At 45.4% G+C, this 17863-nt stretch overlaps 1 protein-coding gene across 3 annotated transcripts in view; it reads right to left on the reverse strand.

Moving 5' to 3' along the window:
• SLCO3A1 (solute carrier organic anion transporter family member 3A1) overlaps nucleotides 1-17863 on the reverse strand; it is a 263922-nt gene that overhangs the window by 209222 nt on the left and 36837 nt on the right. The window lies entirely within an intron of this gene.

The following is a 17863-nucleotide window of genomic DNA, read 5'->3' on the forward strand; positions in this document are numbered from 1 at the left end:
AAGCACAACCTCCCCCTTTCCCACAGGGGCCCCCTGTTTAGCGCTCAAGGGTCCCGATAAAGTCTCCAAGTCGACAGCGTTCACATGCTGTCTCCCAGCTGCATTTTATTTATAAAGTCTGTGCTGGAGGATATGGAGTTCCAGGGCTTTTTACCAGGAGGTTATCAGCAAAGCACACCTGAAGAAAATAAAAATAAGACCAAAACCTGGGCGGCAAAGTGGACAAACTAGATTAGCAGATTACGATAATCACTAGCTCTTTGCTTCCTTTGGGAAATTTCCAAACAACCGACACTTCCCTAGAGGCCACCGAATGAGTACATCTCCAACTGTTCCGGGCTCTCTAGCCCCACCCAGGTCCCTTGGGTGAAACAGTTTTACGACTTCCTCCACCTTTGTATTCTTATCTGCCCTTCATTTGTTTAACAAACATCTACTGAACGTCTGCTGTGGGCCTGGCAATGCCCTAGACACGAAAGATAGAAAAATGAGGAAGGAGGTAATGACACCTGGCCTCAAGATGCCACTTGGCAGAAAGGCAAACATGTCTGTTAGTAACCTGTTACGTTCATGATGCAACCATCACACTAGGAGGGTCAAGAGGAGATGCATTATTTTAGGGTTCCCTGAGGTGGAGAGAAAATGCTAAAGGCCTTCCTGTCCTGCTGTTTGTAGGTTCCGCGTAGGGTATTACCGGCAAGATAGGAGTCTGCTGTGGGAAGCCTGATAGCCCTGGCTGGGCAGGGAAGAACACTCCAGGACTAGCATGCATAACAGTAGAGTGGCATGATTTAATAATGGAGTGGAAAATACAGAGCTGGAAAGGAAGGCGACAGAGTATGTTGAGCCACAGATGCCACCCTAGGAATTAGAAAATCCTGTGCCATGTGGCGGGAAGAATGCAGAGCATGCAGGGAGGAACCCCACCTATTATTTCCTTAAAAGCTCTGTGACTTTGGTCAAGTTACATAACCTCTCCAAGCCTTAATTTCTGTGAAATAGAGGAATACCTCCATACCTGGCAGGATGGATGTGAAAATCAGACATAATGTAGGAAAAATCCTTTAGCACAGAGCAGCCTTTCCCGACATGGCCAGAGATCATCAGGAGGGGCAAGGAAGCCAAGGGGTGCAGAGCCAAAGCTCCAGGGTCAGAAAGTCAGGCCGCCCTGACTCTGTGTGACCTTGGCCAAGTCAACCCGTGCTTTCACTATCCCCTCTGTAACATGGGGACAGGAATGCTACCTCTTAGAGCAGGTGCCAGAAGTCAACATGTGGATATGTAAATGCTAGATAAGGACTGTCCACAACCATTGCCACCATTTATCTGTGGGCATGGGGAATAGCAAATGCTCTAAAAATAAAATAATGACACGGGTATATCATGGGGAGAACAGATGATGGAAGAATGAAGAAGTGAATGCCAAGAGAAAAAGGCTGGACTATTATTCAGAGACAAGACAAGGCAGCCTGAGTCAATACCATAGCAATGGAAATGAACAGGAAAATCTGAGAAGCGTTGTAGAGGCAGAATTATATCTTTGAGGAGACTGGGCTGCCTCTGCTGATCGACTGGGTGTGCAGCTAAGGAAAGGGAGGAAGGAGAGGCACGTGGATCGAGCCTTCCTCTGAACGTATAAATACGTGCACTGGTGTCAGCATCCCTGCATCCACTGCCTCTCTGTGGTATCCACGCACATCACACACACCTGTGATGATAGGCATGCCTCTATTTACCTTTATGATAAAAAAGGGCAGTAGCCAGGTGATTCATCTTTGCCTCATTTCAACCCCATGCATTTAAACAGATTCCTTTAACCCAGGTGTTTTCAATGCCACCTTCAGATTGGATGCACTCGGGAAGCATTAAAATTTCAGATGCCTACGCCTTCCGTGAGCCTGGGCCCTGGGATTTTGTTAAAGACCCCTGGGTGATCTCCGAGCGGGAGCAGCACAGCACTAACACAACACCACAAACTACTGCAGCCTTTGCGTCAGCACTGGTCCTGGGGTGAGCGACCTCTGCAGAGCCGCGCCTGTCACGGGGGCAGGTCTCTGGTCACTACCAAGGACTGGAAGTCTGAGCAGCCCTCTACTGCTGCATTCCAATTCTGATTCCTGTTTCCATTGTGTTTCCAGTCAAGGCCAGCCAAGGCCAGCTCACAACTGCAGCCTTAAGTATGTGATCAGATTCTTTTTCAAGCACCAAGGATTGGCAGCTGTTGAGAAAAGTTTAGGGAGTCCTGGTCTCATTCAAGTGGCTTTCAAATGCTTCCAAAGAAGTTCTTTCTGAAAGATCTAGGCAAGTGAAAACAAAGGCTTCATTTATCCCCTTATCTCCTTCGTAACACACACAAGCAGGAGAGAATAAATGCTCTAACGGAGGCTTAGGGTAGGTAATGCAGACAGGAGAGCACAGGTAAACAGCCTGACTCCCTGGGAGGTGGGGGGTCCTGGAGGCGTCACCCAGGCCTGGGTGCTAGTCTTGAGAGGTGCCCATGCCCAGAAGAAGCCAGATGCAGAAGCGGACACATCTGGGCAGGATCCCCTGAGTGCACCAGAGTCACCTGCATGCAGAAGGCTGGAGGGTCTGCAGCCGAATGACCTCCACTGTGGGAGTGAAGGTCAAGGGAAGTAGGAAGAAGGATAGGCAGGGATGGAGCAGAAGCCGTATTTCATTTCTGACATGAGATTTTGTGACATCCACACTAGGCAGCATGTCTGACACATGACAACCGCTCTGCGCCAGCAGGTGTGCCCAGTCATAAAATACCAGGCAGGTGTGGACATTTATGATGACAGATTAGAATGGTGGGGAGAGGGAGAGAGCTGCGGGCAAAACAAAAAAGAATCAGCTTTTCTAGAGAGAGATGAGGTCTGGGCCTGCCGTTCTTGTCCTGCCTCCAACCTGTTCTTTGCAGAGTGAACCACAGGGGTGACAGGAAGTAGGAAGGCCCTTACCTCCTTGACCCCGTGGCCTGTCAGAGGCCCCAGCGACACCTCTCTGGATCAGGGGTTAAGCTGTACATCTTGTGCATCAAAAGGCTAATGCCTTCACTCACTTAAAACCCAGTTTTGAGAAGCTGGACTAAGGAAGTATGCACAAGGCCATAAACCCACCTGTGGCTTTGATGCGGCAGCGAGCAATCTGGCGGGAGGAAGGTGCTGCTAAAGGCAGCGACTGTCTGCACTTACTGGGTAACAGGACTGATGGAAACATCTCAATAATTAGAGAGGGAGGAGCTGCAACTCCAGGAGGAAAAAAGGACGTATCCTCACCCTGCACCAACTAGATATGCAGTTGTTATTAAACAAATGCAATATTTAAACTGACACAACATTGTAAACTGACTATACTTCAATAAAAGAATACAATATTTAACAGGTTTCTGCTACCACAATTCAAAAAAAAAAAACAAAACAGTTTGCATTTCAGAATCTCCTGGAGTACTTGTTAAAAATACAGATTCCCACGCTCTGAGATGAAGCCAGAAATCCAAGGTTTTATAAAACTCCCAGGGTCTCTGATGCCCAGCAGGGCCAGGTGGGGGTGAGGGCGGTGAACACCCCGATATTCTAGGTGTCCACACACATACTCACCATCCATCAAAGGTTGTAGTTCTCAACCTTCACTGGCAGCAAAATTACCCGGAGGATATCAGACTGCCAGATCCCAATTTCAGACTTTCTGAATCAGTGCATCTGGGATGCGTGTGGAAATTTCCATTTCTACCAAGCTCCCAGATGATGCTGGCCAGGGACAGAGGAGCCCTTCCTCACCTCTGAAAGGGCTGAGGTTATCAGGGACTCGCCCAATAAGCAGCCCCACTTTTAAGAGCAGCAGCTGGAGCTCAGGATCGAGCTCATGAGCCCTCTCACTGTCTGCCCACTTTCTTACTGCAGCTTAGGGAGTGTGGCCCGGACTGGAATCACTTGGGGAAACATACCAGCTCCTGCAAACACCCCTCAACTACCACCAGGACTCTGCTATCGTGTGTGAGAGCTGGGCCCGGGCATGAGTATTTGTTAAGCTCCCAAGTGATTCGAATGTGCTGGCAGGTAGAGGTGTGTGTCTGCAGAGACGCACGGTACGGACACCCATCACAGAGGGGCTGTGTGTGCATGGATGCTTACAACAGTGCACCCTCGTCCTCTCAGTGCGGCACTGGAGCAGAAGAGTCTCGGCTTCAAATCTGCCTTTGACAGCACTTGGTCAAGTCAACCTTTCCGAGCCTGTTTCTACACCTGTGCAGTGATGCTGACAATCCTTGCGTTCTGAGGTCGTGATTCAGATGTGCACTTGGAAGAGCTGCCCTTGTGACTGGTGTGCACGCTCTGTGTGACTTTCAATTCTATTCCACACACAGTGTCTGCTTCATGGGAGGTGCAAGAAAATATGGTAGAGAGAGAACCCTTGCCCTGTGGGAGTTTACAACCTGGGGAGAGCAGACAGAAACACTCCTCCCAGCACAGGCTACCATACAGGGGAATGCGATGGAGTGGCAGAGAGCTCAGGAGATGAAAACGCACCTTTGGCTGCATGTGGAAGAAAATCTATCCAAGATGCAACAAGGATGAAGTGGATTTTAACAGACGGGGGGGTGGGGGTGGGGGCACAACCTTCTAAGAGCAGACATCAGTGGTGTGGGTGAGGCCTGGCAGAGGGAAAGTTCAGACCACCCCCGGTTAAAGGGAGGACGACCTTTGGCCTCAGAGCGCTGGGAGGAACTAAAAGAGCTTTGAAGGCCAGGCAGAAGGTCTGCCTTTGATCTGGAGGTCAATAGGGAGCCAAGGGAGGTTCCGGAGCCAGAACCATCCTTTGGCAACACTCTCTGGACAGTGTCGCGTAGTGTGACATCAAATTCACATTTTATGGCAAGACAATAAAAATTTAAACATAAAAAGTTATTCTCTGCCCTTTCACCTCCTTTCTCCCCTTACTGTTCACTGTGTAGCTGCATTATTCATCGACCAAACCTCCCCCATCAGCAGAAGTATCTGCTCAGCCATAATGAAAAGCGTTCTCTTAGCACCAACAGACAACTCTTTAAAAGATAACATTCCTGCTTGAGCCTGTGAGGGTCACATGACCCACCAGGATGCTGCTAAGATCCAGATTATGTGAACTGTCAATACATCATTTGATGTACAGCCCTCTCTCTTATAAGACGTGTGAAAAACTATGCCTTGATTTCTACCTGGCAGAACAGTTCTCAGAACCTTCTGAGATGCTCTTCTTCCCAGGGGATAATCCTCAAATTTGGCTCCAATCAAATTTTGCATTTCTTTCTCAGATCCACTGATTAATCTTTTGTCAACAGCAGTACAGAGTGAGGAGGAACTGCTCAGGCAGCTACTTCTACAGTCCTGGTGAGAAACGAGACTTCAGCAGGGGTGTGCTGGCAGGACGTCAGAGAAGGGCACCTGCGTGTGATGCCTCGGGTGTCAAATGCAGCAGAGCCTGAGGCTGATGGGAGGCCAGGACCAAGGAAGGCGGAGCCGAAAAGGACCATGGGGCATGAGGCCTGAGGGAGCTGGGAGGAGCCTGTGAGCACGGAGAGCTGACATATAAAAGCACTTCTGCTCTTGGGCACGGGGGTCGGGGGGACCACCTTCAGGGAACGTGGAGGAAGCTGTACCCTCAAACTACATGCCTAGCAGCAGGGCACAGGTCTGTTGGGAATAGATGCAGAAATCGTCTAGATGTCAGCCTCACATTAAACTAAAGTTGTTAATGGATAGAGGGGCCCCTAAAATAGGAAGCCCACTGAAGTGTGGGTCCTTGCCACCCACTGTGAAAGAATTTGAGCAGCAGAGGCAGAGGGACAAAGTGACCAGCTGCTTTAGTGCTCAGAAGAGGAGAAAGAAAGATGCTCTAGAGGGGAGCCACCAGCCAAGATGGACAGTCGAGACAGCTCCAGCTGCAGCTCAGGCCACGTGGACTTTTGCAGGCGGCTTCTGCCATCATCCTCCTTCGGGGTATGCTGGAGCCAATCACCTTTCTTTTCCACCCTTGTGCCTGGGCTTTTCTGGCTGTTGTCATGGCAACCATCAGCTGTTATGGTACTTGGGGGTGTGTCACTTAACATGCTAATGTATTACAATGAGCGTTTAATGACGCTCAAGGTCCACGGGAAGCCAAATCCTCTGCCATCTTGGGCTTTGGAGGTTCTAACCAGATCTCGTTTCTTCTCTTTGCCTCCTGAGACTTAGATAACAGTAACTGGCTTCTATTCAAGGGAACGGCAGGGTATGATCCTGGCAGCAACAGACATGGTAACCAGGACCCGGCCACAAGTCTGCACTATTGTTTCTTGATTGTTCCTCCCTTGTCTCTACACTCCCTCCCTTGCCTGATTAGCAACTATCTGAATCTGCCCTTTATCAATTCAGGGAAGGTCAAGGAGCCTGAATGAAGCCTATTTCCTACAAACAAGAAATGGGGAACACAGAAAGATCTGTACCAGGGAGGACCTCACAGGGTCCTGCATGGTATCACAGTCATGGAAAGGCCCCGAGGTCCCCTTGCTGGGGTTCCAGAACCCCGGGATCAGCACAGTTTTCTGTGAAGGGCCGGATAGTAAATATTTGAGGCTCCTGGGCCACATGGTCTTTGTAGCAGCGACGCAACTCTGCCATCGTAGCATCCGTAGGCAGTATGTACATGATGGGCCTGGCTGGGTTTCAAGAAAACTTTATTAACAAAAACAAGTCATGGCTGGATTTGGCCGCGGGCCCCAGATTGCCAAACTCCTGTTCTCTGGTCCTCCATCAATCCAGCGCAGGAAAATTGCCTTATCCCCATGTCTGGCAATAACAACAGTGACCATTTATAACAAGTTTGTGAAGCACTCCTGTTGCTGACATAGGAAAGTCATTCCGGGCACAACCTGAACACAAGTTTGTTTGTTTTTTAATCCTGTGTAAGGAATTTGCAAGCCAACTTCAATTTCTTGCCTGATGGGCCGGTATGTCGTCTTCTTGCAGTAAAGCGGGGCAGGGGCCCATCCACATAAGCCCAAACAGCATTTCCCCCAGATGAAGCAACAGCAAGGTCAGCAGGTGAGGGAGGCTCGTGGTGTGGTTTTGTTTTTCATCTGAACAGCAGCTCCTTGGAGCGGAGCGAGTCATAGCGCACAGGGGAAATCGCACACGTGAGGCCTTCGCTGGTGCATTCCAGGATCAGAGGTTGGCAGAACCAGGTAACAGAAAACAACACAACAGCACCTCCTGGAATTGCCCTGGTGGCAAACAGACTGCCTGCTCGCCCACCCACCTCACAGGTCCGCCAGGGGAGAGAGGCACTGAGTCAGTGCTTTATTTCTGGTGGAACGACTGAGCCTGTATTCTGATCACATAATAAACGGGTGAAATTTGCCAACCACTTTTCTTTAAAAAAGCAGAGTAAGAATTACATAGAGGACCTCTGATTTAGACATAACTCTGGCCTCGAGCCCACACCAAAGGTATCAGTCTACGTAAAGGGGTGAGAAGAGGGGGCAGGTGGAAAGGCAAGATTTTGAGAGCCACGCATCAATCATGGAAACTCAATGCACTTAGTATGCCTGCATCTCCCTTTTCTGGTCTGTAATGTGGAGATGAGGATTCTGCTCTCACAACTCGCCATGAGGTTCAAATGAGGAGGAAATGCTCTGAACAACTTCCACCACTGTGACGGCAGTCATGTCTGGGGTTGCCAATATGCAACGTGGCTTCAGCCTCCCTCGCGGCAGTATCCAGAGAGCCTGCCCGCTCTCTCTGCATCCAGGTCTTTAATTGGAGCACCAACCATCATCTGCTCTGACCTGTCTGGGACTGAGCATCTGGGACCTGCTTTCACTAGAAAGGCTTCATTTGTCTCTGTCTCTGAGACTTCATCTCTGTCACTTCCTGCCTCCTTCTGCATTATTTGCTCCTTCTCAGATCATTCTCCCCTTTATACCCTGTGTCTTAGTTTCTCTCATCTCTCTCTTCTGCTAATTCTCTCCCCTAAATGGCCCTAAAGTACAACAGAGGCATATTTTTAATTATTCCTTATATTTAGTGAAATCTGATGTTCATTTAATTTTAAGAGAATGTGTAACATTTTATAGTTCTCCTCTTTAAAAGGAAAAAAATCTCTAAATTTGCTTCCTACTTATAAATCTCATCATAGATCTTTCTCTATAACTCAGTGGTCCATCATAGAAAAACAAAGATTCTCCACCCCTGCTGGGTGCAACTAATAGCATTTTCTTCCACTCAGTGATGGAGCTACAAAGTCATTACCAGAAATCTTTTGCATTGGTCCCTGACTATTATTAACAGGCTGTGTCTAGCACCTCTCATGGGACTTAGGACCGTTCTTTCAAGTCACAATTTATGTAGTGCCAGGTCTCTTCCACTAGAGAAACTTCCAGAACAAGAGGAGTTCAATGATTTCCTCAGCATTCAACAAAAATAGAGAGAGGACCAGACAGAGTCTTAAGAAAAAGATTGCCATCTAACACACTCACAATTTATGCACACACACATACATACACACTCTCTCTCTGTCTTTCTCCCCAGGCAGAATTGGTTTCACCGAGTCAGGCTCCACATGCCCGACGGCCCAGGCTTACCGTCAGGTAGACTGAGCACCCAAGACTGAGAACTTGCGCCAGGTATTTCTCCCCGGGCACGGGGGACCTCAGCCAGCTCACGGTATAATGGAGAAGACAATTATGAAAACAGGCAACTATACTGGCTGCACCAAATTACATTCCCATAGTTAGTAAAAGGGAACCCTCCCTTTTACTAACTACTATCTATAAAAGTGATAAACAACAAGGTCCCACTGTTTAGCACAGGGAACTATATTCAGTATCTTGTAATATCCTATAATGATAAAGAATATGAAAAAGAATATATATGCATAATAGAATCCATATGCTGTACTGCAGAAACTAAGACAACATTGTAAATCAACTAACCTTCAATTTGAAAAGTAGGCAATTTTAGTAAATAAATAAATGTATGTTTAAAAATAGGCAATTATCACAAAGGGCAAACACAGCTTCTCTCTACCAGAATAAAGAGAAGCACCGCCAATACCCAGAGGAGCACCGGAGTCTGTATCCAGGCAACAGGGAGGAACGGGGCATCGGGGCCGCGTACCCTCTGGAATGCGGGTAATATTAATTACAACCAAAAGAACACACATTAGTTACTTATCCGGGGACAGCACTGAAGGTTTTACATATATTGACACATTTATTCTACATGGTGACTCCAGGAGGTAAGTCATATTATTAACCAGTTTTACAGATGAGGAAGATGAGGCTGGAGAGGACTCTCAGGCTGATAGCCATGCAGCTAGTGAGCAGAGAGAGGGGCCAGGACTGAAGCTCAGTCCCACCGACCCCTTGGCTGAGCGACCGAGAGCCATGCTCCCTGCCTGAGTGAGGTGCCCCTGACCCAGGGGGTGAGGACTAACGGGCTCTATAAGGAAAAGTTACTATTTTAACAACAACAAAAAAAGCTTAGCTATTCTTAAAAGCTATGCAGGGAGGAAAAGCATTACTAAGTCATATATAACTTTGAAAACCCTGGGTTGAATACAGATAAACAAGTTTCTTTATAGGACTTATGAGAGATTTCCAAATGGTAACATTCATTGTGAATCATCCATCAAAATCTGTAGGTCTTAGTAAAGACCTGAGGGGGTCAGAGGAGCTGACTGTGTGTAAGGCACCAGTCCAAGGATATGGGGGCTCAGGGCCTATGTTAAGTCCCTAGCCTTGCTCAAATCATAATAAAAAGCAACTATTTTATAGCTTTGACAGTGTGCCTAGCACTGCTCCCTATCACTCAATGTATATTAATCCATTTCATTCTTACAGCAACCCCATTAGGTAGGTACTATTCTTATTCCATTTTACAGATGAGGAAACAGGGACCCAGAGGCTAAGTAATTTGCCCAAAGTCTTGCAGGCAATAATTGGCAGGGCCAATTAAAGCCCAGGCAGTCGGGTCACAGGGTCCATACCTTCACCCGCCACATGAGTCTTCCTCTCTAAAAGATGGGAAAACACAGTGGGGCTACAACAGCAGTGTGAGAAGCTTGACAAATCGTCTCCTCAAAGAATAGTGATAAAACTAGACAAAATTGTCAAAAACAACGTTTTCAAGACTCTGGAAATTGACTAAAACATACCACAAATTGAGGAGTATTCATTCATGAAAAACTTTGGCACGTCTGTGAAGAACAGCAAAGATCTGGGTTCTTTCCCTCCCTCCCTCAGCCCTCCCGTGTCGGTTGGCAAAGTAGTTCTACCAGGTGGGCTGGCTTTGCAAACCAGCAGCCTTGTGGTTGGAAGGAGTCCACTTGATTCAAAGTGGATATGGGAAACCCCACAATCAGTAGTGTTGTAAGTATGAAGAGCAATCCCAATGGCGAATATACAGCGGAGTCCACCTCAGCTACTCTGAGGTCATGGTGCTGTCTGGGGCAAGCTATAGACTGGCAGACTAGACAGAAATTTAACAGGGAGCTCAGTCAAAGGGTTCTTGAAAAGCTCTCCACAGATCTCTGTGCACAAGTGCAGGAGAGACCAGGGAGGACCCACTTTCTCTATTCATTCCTCGCTGACTGTGAGCCTGTGTGCATAGGCCAAGGAGATGCAAAAGGGCCCAGAGAGAAAATAAAAGCTTGGGAGACAAAAAAGCTGCCTTAATTTTGAATAAAGTCTTAAGTGTTTGAGGCATTTGAACACAAACTATGACCAATCACTGACTATGCAGACACAGAAGTGACCCCTAGGAAGACAGGCTTAAAAATAAAAGCAAGAATTTAAAACATTAAAAAAAAAAAAGACCACACACAAGAATTAAAAACAAAAAATCTGAACCAAGATATCCATGACCATCAATACACCATGAGAGATGGATTCCACAGCTTCAGTTTAGGCAAGTAATTAAACAAAAAGCAATGACAACAAACCTCAGGTGGGAGTGAGGGGGGCACAGGAAACTGAACCCAGAGTTCCTAGAGTACATTATCTAAAAATGCTCAATTTTCACCAAAAATTAAGAGTCATGCAAAAAATATATAGGAAACATGGCCTTTCCTTACTCAGGGGTACAAAGCAGTCAATAGAAAGGGGGAGGGTGTGGCTCAGCGGCAGAGCACATGCTTGGCATGCACAAGGTCCTGGGTTCAATACCCAGGACCTCTGTTAAAAAATAAATAAATACCTAATTACCAAAACAAAACAAAGCAGTTAATCGAAGTTGTCTAAAAGTTGGTCCCGATGTTGAGCATGAGACAAAGACTCAAAGCACCTAATATAAATATGTTCAAAACACTAAAGAAACCCATGTTTAAAGAACTAAATAACAATATGGTAATAATCCAATGATTAGAGAATCTGAATCAAGACACAAGTGTAATAACTACAACGACAACAAACAAGTGGAAATCCTGAAGTTGAAAAGTATGGCTGAAATAAAAAATTAACTAGAGGGATATATGACATGAGATGTCAGAAGAAAGAATCAGTGAACTGGAAGATAAATTAATAAATTATGTTATCAATTTGAAGAACCAAGAAGAGAAATAAACAGAACCTCAGAGACCTGTGGGATACCAGCAAGCACATCAATATACATATAATGGGAGTCCCGTATGGAAAGAAGAGAGAAAAAGGGCAGAAAAAAATATTTGAAAAAAATGGTCAAAATATCCAAAATGTGGTGAAAAACATGAATCTATAGGTTTAAGATGCACAACAAACCTCAAGGAAAGCAAAAGAAAAGAAATCCATGCCCAGATATGTTATAATCTGTTCACATATATGTTGAAAGGCAAAAAAAAAAAAAAAAAAAAAAACAACAGACAATCTTCAAAGCATCAAGGAAAAAGTAAAACTCATCACATTCAAGGGGTCCTCATAAGATGAAGAGCTAACTTTTCATTGGAAACAAGGTAAGTCAGAAAGCAGTGGAATGTTAAAAAAAAAAAAAAGGAAAGACAAGAAAAAGCAAGCAAGCAAGCAGTGAAATGTATATTTAAAGTACTGAAAGAAAAAATGTCAACCAAGAACACCACAACCGACAAAACCATCATTTGAAATCGAAGGCAAAATAAAGATAATCCTAGATAAACAAGACTGGAAGAATTCCTTGCTTGCAAGGAATACTAAAGGAATCTTACAGGTAGAAAGGAAATGACACCATACAGTAACTCAAATATTTACACTAAGACGTAAAAAGTACCAGAAAAATTTAGTATGTAGGTAAATACAAAAGGTTGCATAAATACATTTTCCCTCTTCTCTTAACTTCTTTAAGAGGCATAAGGTTTCATTTTTTAAAAAGCACTGTATTGTTCAATTCATAACAAATATAGATGTAATATATATGCAAGAGCACGGAGGAAGAAGAAACAGAGATGTATTGGAGTAAAATTTCTGTATGTTACAGGAATTAAGTTAGTGATCTGAAGTAGACTAAAGATAACTTCAGATGCAGATTGTAGATGCAATCACTGAGAAACTCATCCAAACATAAGGCGAGAAGGAATTAAAATGAAACATGAGAAAATATCTTAACACAGAAGAGGGCAATAAAGAAGAAACAAAGGAGCAAAAAGGATATGAAACATAACGCAAACTACAAAATGGCAGATGTAAACCCAACCACATCAAAATAATAAGATAATAGTATCTTAATAATAATAGAAAAAGCCCCCAAATACATGAAGCAAAAATTGACAAATGGAAGGAGAAATACACAATTCAATGATAGTTGTTGGAGACCTTAATATCCCTCTTGATAACTGATAAAACAACTAGACAAAAATCAGGAAGAATAAAGATATTTGAATAACATTTTCCACCAATGCTACAACTCAACAATAAAATGACAAATTACCCAATTTTAAAAATAGGCAAGGAACCTGAACAGACATTCCACCAAAGAAGATACACAAATGCCTAGTAAGCATTTGAAAAGATGCTCAGCATCATTAGTCTTTAGAGAAATGCAAATGAAAATCACGAGGTGCCACTACCCACCCACTAGAATGGGTGTAATAAAAAAATACAGACAATACCAGGCATTCACGTGGCTGTGGGGAAAAGGGAAGCTTCATACGGTGCTGGCAGGAATGTAAAAGATGAAAGGGTTACAGCCACTTTGAAAAACAACTGGGCAGTTTCTTAAAAAGTTATGTATAAATCTACCACATGACCCAGCAATTCCACCCCCAGTCTACCCAAGAGAATAGAAAACACGTCTACACAAAGACTGCCAATATTCGTAATAACCCAAAACTGGAAACAACCCAATGTCCACCAATGGCCAATCAATAAACAAAATGTGGTCTATCCGTATAAATACAAGACTAATCCAACCCAGTTAATTTACTATCCCCCAAATTATAATACCAAGGAAAGTATTTGGCAGTGAAATGGAGCAAATTACGGATACATGCTACGACATAAATTAACCTCAAAAAGATTCTGCTAACTGAAAGAAGCCAGATGTAAAAGATTACATACCGTATTATTCCATTTATATGAAATATCCACAAAAAAAAAAAAAGGCAAATCTATACAGAATGAAAGCAGGTTGCCTGGGGCTGGGGTTGGGGTTGGGTGTGGGGTCTGATGGCAAATAGGCATAGCAAAGTTTTTGGAGTGATGGAAATGTTTTAAAACTAGACCGTGGTGATGGTTGCACAACTTTTTATGAATCTAAAAATCACTGAATTGTATACTTAGAATGGATGGATTTTACAGTAAATAAACTATACCTCAATTAAATGGAAAAGAAAATAACAGCGTGTGCAGATAGCCCAAATGTAAGGCAGAGTGTGGTAAGCACCACAGAAAAGGGGGGCAGCTTGGGGAGGCTGGTGCAAGGCTTCCTGCAGGACTCCCTGGAGCTTGGTCTTGGACAACAAGCAGTACGTTGACAGGTTGAGGTGGAAGAAAGGAGAATCCACGAGGAGAGAGCCTTTCACAGAAACCCACGGAGGTGGCACAGGCTGGGGCACATTTGGTGGAAGAGGCACCATCCAGTTTGCCAAGGCGCAGAGGTGAGGAGAGGGGCTGAGCGAGATGCCTATGTAACAGTGTGCTTTCTGGCCCTGGGTCCGCCACTCATCTAAGCCACCTGCTCTCCTTGTGCTAGATCAGTAGTTGCAGACTTTGCATCAGTCTATTTAGGAAATCACCCAAGGGATGTCCAGGGTTCCAGGAGATTCTGGGATACATCTGGGGTGGGGTCCAGTAGTTGGAATTTTGAAATCTCTGCAGGAGATTCCTTTGCTGTTTAAAACTCAAGCAAGACTTCCTCTTGAAGAGTTCTGAGCAATTCTTTAGCTGGAAACACACCGGCCTTTCCCTCCTCCCAGAGCTACACCTGGCGATGTCCTCGCCCAGGGTGGAGAGCTTCTCTTCGGCATTACTTCTTGTGAGTAGGGAACAGAAGGCATCAAGAAAAAAATTTGAGAGAAGGGTTTTTCAACCTTTTCTCATTATCACCTGCCCAAGAACCCTTTTAGACATTTCTTCCTAATTGGCCCCTCTCCATGAAATTTTAATACCATAGACATACTGTATATATGTTTATATATTGAATATATATAAATGCTTTACACAGAAAAAGAGTAATACTTTTTTGCACCTCTCCCCCCTTCCCTGGCCACAAGAAGCAATTTTCTCTTTCAGGGGTTAAATCACCCTCACTGGGTTTGCATGCACTGGTGGGGGGTGGGGTGGAACCTCATGACAAAGGCATGGAGGAGATGACCCCAATCCACTAAGTGTAACACTGGTATCTTACGGGTCTAAATGTCAAATTCCTTTAGCTGGATTCTTCCAGATCAGTCGGAAATGAGAAAGTGAGAACGGCCTTCCAGTCCCTTTGAGAAGAGACCCAAATGGCTCTGGAGGCCCGAGAATAATCGAGCCAGGCCTGACAAGGAGAGCAGTTATGGAAATGAGGTGTTTTGTGTCTCATAAAAGCTGGAGGTCAAGAGAGACACACTGTCTGGGGAAAGTGCATAGACAAGCAGGTCTAAGATGATATTAGAAATGTTAGCAGATGTACAAGAAAATGCATTCTGTAAAGGCTGCAATCTCCAGCTTCTAGAACAGAGGCACTGCCTTTCCAGCGGGATACACAGGGCAGTGTATTCTTCACCGTGTGTGTGTGTGTGTGTGTGTGTGTGTGTGTGTGTGATGGTCAGCGGGGGTGTCCCCAGGGACGCGCTGGAGCCCAATCAGGTCAACAGGGTCACATTATCTCCCTTTGACTTCATGCTTAGAAAATGAGATGTGTTGAAAGAGACGCCTTCACACAAGCCAAGAACACCAGAAACAAAAACATGAGCGTGTGCTTTTTGCCTCTCGTTCCATTTTGACTCAGAAAACTCTGCGTGTCTAGAGCAAAGACTCTCTCATGTGCTCAAATGCGCCTGGCTTTGCCGGGCAGTCACAGCTCCCGCAGCCCTCCTCGTGCTGACCCGTCATCCACTGTGGGACCCCCCCCACCCCGACACGTCACAAAACAGAAGAGATGGTCTTTCAGTTGTAGGTCCTAGACATCCAGTTCTGATACGCCTTTGGCACACCGCGGCCAGAGCCAGGGCTGTAGGGCAGATTCACATGGGAACAAACCCAGCCACTCAGCCACCAGCGTCCAGGGACACTGGCTTTCTCAAGATGACATCAGCAGAGCAAACTGCTGCAGCAGGGTCAAAAGAGCCAGGAGGAAAGGAATGGTCCAAATCGGGAGAAGGCTTGTTGACCCAAAAACACTAAACACTGGGATAAAAATGAGCCATACTACCCCACTTCTTAATAGTTTTGTTTTGAAAGTAACAATTTGTACAGACAATGGCACACCATGTGGTAGAAAGTTATCATATGTTATTCTTACCACTCTCCAGCTGCCAAGAAGGCATTGCTCTGTTTTCCAGAGGAAGCTAAAGACCAGAACAGTTACCTGTCTTTCCTAAGATCACACAGCAAAAAAGTGGCAGAGACAGGATTTCCACCCAGGACTGTCTGGCTCCTGAGCCCAGATACCTCTTGGCAGAATCAGAGCTGGCATCACAGAGACTTTTATAAGGAATATCCTGACCATTCTCTTACAAGATACAACACATCAGGATGGTAAGCATCTCGCGTAAGGCTCACCTTTAGTCACACTGGAAAGAGCACCCCTCCAGAAGGAGCGGCACCATGTGCCATTTCTGCCTGGAGCTCCACCCCTGAAAAGCAATTGTGGCTGCACCATGGATTTGACTTTCATTTTACTGGCAGATAAAAGCTGCTTTGTGATCATCGGGGCCATCACTCTGAACCCCTATCCAGGAAGTAACAGAGTACAGAGTGGAGGGGTGCAAATGCTTATGCTGGGAGTGCGTCTGTAAATACAGGAACAGCCACTGCCTTTATTCTAGGACCATATGATGAACTGAAGACATTTCACTACAGGCTCTCTTGGACTGTCGGCCTGATTCTTCCTTTGAAGCAGCTACCTCTGGGGTAAGCAGTCATTCCAGAAAGAGGAAGGAAATAAATGGGGAAAAGAAACACCGGGACCCACTAACACAGTGAGTAGTTTTACTGAATAGCATCCCACTCAGAAACAAGACAGGATATCGGTCATTTTGATGGAGGTGGGTCGAGACAGTTCAATATCCCCCCTCCTGCCTGGTTAACAAAAAAAAAAATCAATGAATCTATGTGGGCTCTGAAGGGAAGATTTGCATACATTGGAAGTGAAGAACATAATAAAAATGCAAACTACCACACGATAATTGAATAACCTGTAATGATAAATGCCACAGCACGTGAGAACTCAAAAAAATCAGATGATGGAAGAAAGCTGGAGTACAAGCTTGGTGCAATAACCCTAAATGTTTAGACCAGAGGAGCCGGGCAAACAGCTTCAATAGCTCATATAACACAAAACGGGACAGATTATTAAGAACTACTACAAAGCACCATGAATCAATAGTATTGGCTGGCAAACCAGATGGCAAGTCACAGTCATCTTCTCCCAGTAATCAAATGTTAGTTTCATTTACAAAAAGCTTCCCTACGAAGTCCTGCCTCAATAAAACATTCTGTGCTGGCCCCGGATGATCAATACAGTTGAACTAGCCCCCTCTACCACTCATTTCAAACTGCCAGCCCTCAATCCTACGGCCTCATAACAGGTTTCACTTAGAGGGATGCTCTTCGGTGAAATTCATCGTATGAAACTTCTTGACACGTCCCTTCCCTTTTCATTAAGAAATAGATCCAGAGCTGGAAGCACTGCCTTGGAGTTGAGCTTCCTCTCTGCTGAGACAGATCATCCAGTTGTTAATCTCTCTGGTGATCAAGTCTCATTTCTCCCACCCAGACATCCAGTAAATGCCTTGTGTTTATAATACCAGGTTGCTTAGCTAGACAGAGTCCTGTGCCTCCTTGCCCACAGGTCATTTCACTTCAAAGGTTTCTTTTTCATGTAAACTACATCCCCTCAAATGTAGTTCTGGAGACTGGACAAGGCAGAGCTGCAGAGTTGTGAGAATGCTCCGGAGACGTAGCGCCTGCAAAGCCTAAAATATGTGCCGTCTTGGCTTTTTACAGATCAGCCAAACTCTGAGACCTAGAGGAATGTATCTGGTTTGATCTGGTCATTGACTAGCTATCCAGGGCTTGCACACAGAGGAGCTACGTGTTAACTTGTAGGTTTCTGAGTCAAGAGAGAAAGTGGGCTGGGACACAGTGATGACCCAAGCCTTGACTGACCCTACGGGCAGTTCTGAAGATACGATGACCTTTGGGAGGTCCAGCCTTTACACCCAGACATGGATCAGACATGGGGAGCAGGGTGCCGCA

This window comes from Vicugna pacos, chromosome 27 (assembly GCF_048564905.1).
Source record: "Vicugna pacos chromosome 27, VicPac4, whole genome shotgun sequence".
Classification (NCBI taxonomy): domain Eukaryota; kingdom Metazoa; phylum Chordata; class Mammalia; order Artiodactyla; family Camelidae; genus Vicugna; species Vicugna pacos.